Raw genomic sequence first — 6,824 nt, forward strand, 5'->3', positions numbered from 1 at the left:
GAAAAATCTCCCAACTAAACTGACCATCCAGTTCCTACCACCATGGAGCGAAATACCCCTTCACATCCATTGTCATGGCATACCCTTGACCTCCACAAATGACTCACCCACTAACATTGATCAATATGATGGTAACACTGATCCTCATGACAAACTAGATGCCTTTGAAGCCTTCATGCTCTTCCATGGAGCCTCCAACCCGATGATGTGCGGGCATTTCCACTAACGCTGAAGGGGCAACTTTGCAATGATTCACACTGTTGGAAAACAATAACATCGATCAGTAGGGAATACAGGGAGACATATTTAATGTCTTATTCATAGCCAACAAGGCCCAACCCTGATCATCTTACACCATTGCGAGCATCAAGCAAGGACCCATAGAATTCGTCAGAGCCTACTTGGACCGCTTCAACGAGGAAGCAATGAAGGTTTTCCCCTTAAGTCCTGATGTGGCAGTGCACCTTCTAGTTATGGGTCTCCAAGCAAGCCTCATCAAAATGGAGCTAGCTAATGACAATTTAGAAAACATGGAAGATCTATGGGCTAAGGCCCAATCGTTCATCAACCTAGAAGAAACTCCAAACACACAACCCAACCAAGACTACCAACAACACAACCACTTATGGGAAGGAATGAAACACTGCCCGTTGGAGCCACCAAGGGCCCAACCATCCAAAAGACCAAAGTACACCATATACACTACTTAACGCCAACTGGCCACGAATCTTATAGGAGGTTATGGCTGCCAATCTTACACCACTCCCAAAGTTGAATTCAAATAGGAGGACTGAACCACATGATCAATCTAGGTTCTACGACTTCCACAAGATGTTCAATCACCAAACCAACGATTGCACATAGTCGTAAGCCACCTTTGAGGACCTAATCCAGGCAAACCATCTCCAAGAGTTAATAGCAAATCAAACCCTATAGAGACGTTCAACTTTTTGTTGGGCCACCCCACCAAGGAAACGATCCCCCCTCGGGATTATAAAAGATGTCCTCCAAGCCGCGAGTGTTACAATAATTATCGCCTAAACAAATGAAGAAAACACAACTCGATGAGCATTAATACCATCTCCAAAGGCTTTGTCATGGGTGACACTTCAAGATCGGCCATGAAGAGGTATATTTGGGAGGTGCTACAAGGGACGCTGTAGTAAGATAGGCACCAGCACGCTAGCAGAAGGGCAAGCCCTCAAATCTCATCTTATGATCGAGACTATGAGAATGTCATCTAGGGACATGATGACCCGCTGATCATAATGACCATGCTAAATAACAAGAAGGTTAACATGCTCATTATTGATCAAGGTAGTTATGTAGACATTATGTCCCAAGATCTCTTTGAGAAGGTGGAGCTCCACGAGTGGGACTTGCTCCTCTATAACGGTGAAATAGTGGGATTTATCGGAGATGGAATAACCCCTAGAGGTTATGTGGAGGTTTGGCTAATAGTCGGGGACAACCCTTGTACAAGACAATCAAAGCCAAGTTCCCGATCATCATTGCAAATCGACCTACAATGTAATCATTGGATGCCCAACCCTCAATACCCTTCAAGCTACGGTGTCCACTCCACACTTGTGTATGAAGTTCTTCTCTAGTGACCGCCAAGTCTACACGGCTAGAGGTGACAAGAAAACTACCAAGAGTTGCTACCAATATAGCCTAAGACCTACCCATAAGCCAAATGAACTAAACTTCGTTGGTCTCCTCGTCCCCTACATCTCGACAACTTTTACTTATGTTTTAATACTTTTTACGAATGTGTAACAAAGCCATATTTCTTAAAAGGTCGGGCCAAAAACATTGTAAAAGCATCAAATATTATATGGTAACATGATATTGTACACTTTTATGGTTTTGTAATGTCTAACATGTCTCTATTAACAAAATCCCCCAAGGCGCGAACCATGTTACTCTGGGCAGGCGATTTCAACCCGCCTTGCGCGCGAGCCATGCTCCCCTGGCAAGCAGGTATCCACCAACAAAATCCCCCAAGGTGTGAATCATGTTCCCATTGGCTAACGATTTCAATTGGCCTTGCGCATGAGCCATTCACCCCTTAGCCAACACGTCTCCATCAACAAAATCCCCCAAGGTGTAAATCATGTTCCCCTTGGCCGACAATTTCAACTCGCCTTGCACATGAGCCACGCCCCCTGGCCGGAAAGTCTACATGAACAAAATTCCTCAAGGCGTGAATCATGTTCCCCTTGTCCAACGATTTCAACATGCCTAGTGCGCGAGCTATGATCCCCTAGCTGCAGGTCTCCATCAACAATATCCCCCATTGTAGGATTCATGTTCCCCTTGGCCGACATTTATAAAATGCCTTACGTGGGAGCTATGCTCTCTTGGCCAACATATCTCCATCAACAAATTCCCCCAAGGTGTGAACCATGTTCCCCTTGGACGAAAATTTCAACATGCCTTGTGCACGAGCCATTCTCCCATTGGTCGAAGGTGCCCATAAGCAAAATCACCCAAAGCGAACCATGTTCCCCATGGTCAGCCCTTCATCTTCAAAAGAAACTCAGAGAACCCAAGAACCAAAGTAGGGCGAATTCGAATACCCGATGAATTAATGTGACAAGACTTCAATTACGAATGGCTTTTTGAAACAAGAAATCCACTTTCACCTGATTTGAGAAGCTCAACGCTCTAGGGCAATCAACTCTCACTCGATTTGAAAAGCTCAACGCTCTCGGGCAATCAACTCTCACTCAGAGTATCAAAGATCAACATAGTACTCAAGCTGAAAGGCGAACAAGAAACAAACAATGACAAGAATTGAAGAGGTGCAATTTTATTAATTACAATGGGAGTTATTACAAGTCTTAAAAGCCTAAGTCTAAGGGAGCTATTACAAGTTCTACAAGCCTTGACCGAAAAAAACTATTACAAGACTCACATTCTATCGCTAATTTGGAAAAATACAAAATATACGGGCCCTAACTAGGAGGGTATTGTTACAAGCCAAACCTGTTAAGTTATCCACAAAAGCCTAACACCGCTGATGTAGAAATCAAGTTCATGATTGATTGTCAGATCATAGTGGCGTAAATCACGGTCAGCCCATCAAGCATCTTTCATCCATCATAGATCGGACATAACCATGATGCACAATTTCATGATGATTATCCATCTACTCAGTGTTGATTTCCATATTGAGGACTAATAGTAGAGACATAATCACGAGAATTAGGCTTTAAGTACTATTACCCCAAAATGACAGCTCGATGACGCTCTCATCCATTTTCTCAAAGAAGAACTGACACTCATCCATGAATCCACCGACAATCATCCAAGACAAGTCATTATCCAGATGAATCAAATGAATTTGCTCCTTGGTATTTTTGAAAGAATGAGATGCAACATTCCCGACAAAATCTTGGAGGGTATCCTTCTCCATCATCAAAGCCTCCATTTTATCCCGGACTTTATCAACTTATGCCTTGAGTCGATAGCTTTATCCCGGTTATACTTAAAGCCTTCTTCTACCATGACGGTTCCTCGTTCTGCTTCAAAAATACTATTATTGAGCTAGGATTTGTCTTCTTCTAATGCTCCAACCCGAGCAACAACCATACCCAACTCATGCTAAACCTAGAGGTGCTTGCTAGCCACATCTGCCATCTCTTGATGAGTCACCTCATACTGACATGTCATAATAGACACCTACTCCCCGACAACTAGGGTCTGACTCTCCAGCTTCTATCAAGTCTCCTATAGAGCTTCTCCTACCTAGGCCCCCAACACGCCGTCCAACTCTAAATACCTCATCATCGAAGCACCATCCACCAACCATGACATCAAATTCCTAAACAAAACATAAAGCAGCATATTGTCAAAGGCTTATTTGTAGTCAGCAAAAAGCAGCAACTCGTTAAGATCCCGGTCAAACGAGTAGCCATCAAATGCCCTTTTGAGAAGCGGACAGACTTTCCCTTGTCTACAACGAGAGCAAGAGGATGGCGAGGACGAGTCACCTGACGAGAAGAAGGTGAGTCAGAAGCTTCATGAGACGGACAAGAAGACAAGCCACGCCTAGAGAAAAAACCCTATGTTGGGTACCAATGAGGCAAGATTACACCTAGGGGGTGAATAGGTGTAGCGAATCACTAAACCCGCTTTTCCGATATTTGCGCAGAATACAAAGCTGCTTCAGTTAATCGATTATCAATAGGGTTAATCAATTAATGACAGTTCAATTAATCGATTACAATCATCACGTTAATTAATTATACTAGTTCTTATTCTTTTAAAAAAAAGATTTATTGCTTTTCAAAATAGTGATGAATCTAGATCTTTACTAACTCAATATTGATTAGTGATTATCAACATATTTACAACAATTAACACTTAATCACATAATGCAATTTAAACACAAAAAGTAGTAAAGACTGAATCTTAAAGAGATATGGAAAGAGAAGATTGCGTTCAAGGATTTTATCCTGGTTCATTTGCGGGTCCACTTGCAAACTACATCCATGCCTCCCGCTTGATCTAGGAGAATTTTCTTCACTAATCAGAAATGTAATTTATAGCCACACTTCCAATACAACAAGACAAAAACTTTTTTCTTGAAATCGATGAGCCAAGAAGCTCAGTTTGACCCCTTATCTACGCCTACTTGGATACCACACTATTCGCACAATTTGGCCCAGTCGAAACTCTTGCTCGAATCAAGACTTTCTATCTAATGAAGACTCCTAATTCTCAACTTGTGATGATACCACGCATCACGAGAATTCTCCTCAAATTACAGAACTTTCGTTGAGTTACTTTGCACACTAAAATGGGTGGATTACAACTCCAAATTCGGCTCTAATCACCCTTGACAAAAAGATCTCACAATCACAGCCCTAAGACCTAATTATGAAATCATGCAAGGAGTGTTTTCAATTGAATGAAAAATGGTTTTTCACAATGAAAAGATTTTCTCTCTTTTCTTTCTTTTCACTCTTGAAGCTCATGCAAGAAAACTCAAAGATACATCAAGATAGCTTTGAAACGTTTTAGCACAGTGAATCTTTTTTTTTCTCGTTCTTGCTTAATGAAGGTGACAAGAAAACTGTTTTAAAAAAGGAATGGATTCTGTTTCAAAATAACAGAATTAGCTCATAACTGATATAACAAATATTAATCGATAAAATTGTGATGTTAATCGATTAACGAGTTTTTGAAAATAGATATTAAGTTGTGGCTTAATCGATTAAAATGTTACTTAATCAATTAATAAACTGAAGTCTTGGGAGGTTAGCTATTGTAACTCCATTTAATCGACTATGACTTTCCTTAATCGATTAAAATCGTTAAAAATGGTTTTTCAATTTGAAATGGTAAACACTCTATATGATGAATGATCATGCAATCATGAATTTAAAAATGAATAAACCTTTATGCATAAAATCATGTATGCTAACTTCAAATGCATGAGTGTTAATTATCATATATTTATATGTTAATGTTATGCCTCATTTTATGTGATTTTTATTTTAGACTCTTTGTGAGACACTTCCATCTTGGGTTTACCTACCCTAAGACTCAATACTAGGCAATCATCTTAGGACTCTAGAATGTAAAAATTAATCCTAGATTCTATGACAATGACCTTGAGTTCTTGTTATGTTGTTTATTGAGATGCCCAAGTCTTCAAGCTTCCATGTAAGATCTTGCCTTCATCAAAACTTCGTAGGTCGGTTATAATGGCATCCTTTGACTATTTGCCATTTCAATCTCCCCATTTTTTATTTGAAACAATTCCTTGTTTGATGACTTGAAGCTGGACTGAATATGTTTGCATAGAGTTGAATTAGAATGCGCTGCTCCCCCTCACTTTATTCTCCCCCTCAAACCATGTAAGAGGTAATGTTAGGGTAGCAACATGATTACTTTGCGGAATCTCATTTCAACATGCAAACCAGCTCAAACAACACCCTTCTCCCCCTTTTGGCATGATAAAAAAGCTATGATAGATTATGATATTAAAAGCCAAAATTAAGGAAAGATATACAGTTTTCTGGTCTTAATTGATTAATTAATCAAGGATAATTGATTAAGCAGCTTAAAAAAAATACTTGAACATGTGCATAGAGTTTAGGTTTAATCGATTATAATATGGAGTTAATCGATTATTTAGTAATAAAAACAGATTATGGTAGAATTGATGTGATATTTATCTAGTTGTGTAAATTCAACATGGAATCCATAGGATGATCAAAGATAATGATGTAGCAATATTCAGAATATATCAATCATTCAACATAAGATATGCACAATAGATAACTTCAAAGGATAGCGCAATAATTTTCAAACATAATCCAAATTAACATCAAAGTTTTACACCATATAAAAGTAAGTGCAATAAACGAGTACAGATTGTTCAAAATAGAAAGTACATGATAAGTGCCAAAATACCTAAAAATCATACACTTTTATGGCACTTATCTTAAGCATAATTGAGAAAAACCAACTTAAAACAATACTTTTGTATAAAATATCACAATTTGGTATATTTGTGTTTGTATTGCCTTTTTATGTATTTTGTAGGAAATAAAATGAAGAAAATAAAAGAAAAGATTCATGGTCAAAAAGCAATAAAAGTCAAGAAAATCAACGTGCTCAACCAGGAAGTTGAGCGTGGAACAAGCCCCGCTGAGCTGACCTGGCCACCTGCCTAACCTGGACCAAACTGCTCAACCAGGCAGCTGAGCGGACCTGCTTAGCCACTCAGCCTAGCACCAGACTAGGCCTTGCACGGTGAGAAATATGCTTGACACGTGTTAGGTATCAGTGGTTACAATACACCTAGA

This window comes from Lupinus angustifolius, chromosome LG13 (genome assembly GCF_001865875.1).
Source record: "Lupinus angustifolius cultivar Tanjil chromosome LG13, LupAngTanjil_v1.0, whole genome shotgun sequence".
Taxonomy (NCBI): domain Eukaryota; kingdom Viridiplantae; phylum Streptophyta; class Magnoliopsida; order Fabales; family Fabaceae; genus Lupinus; species Lupinus angustifolius.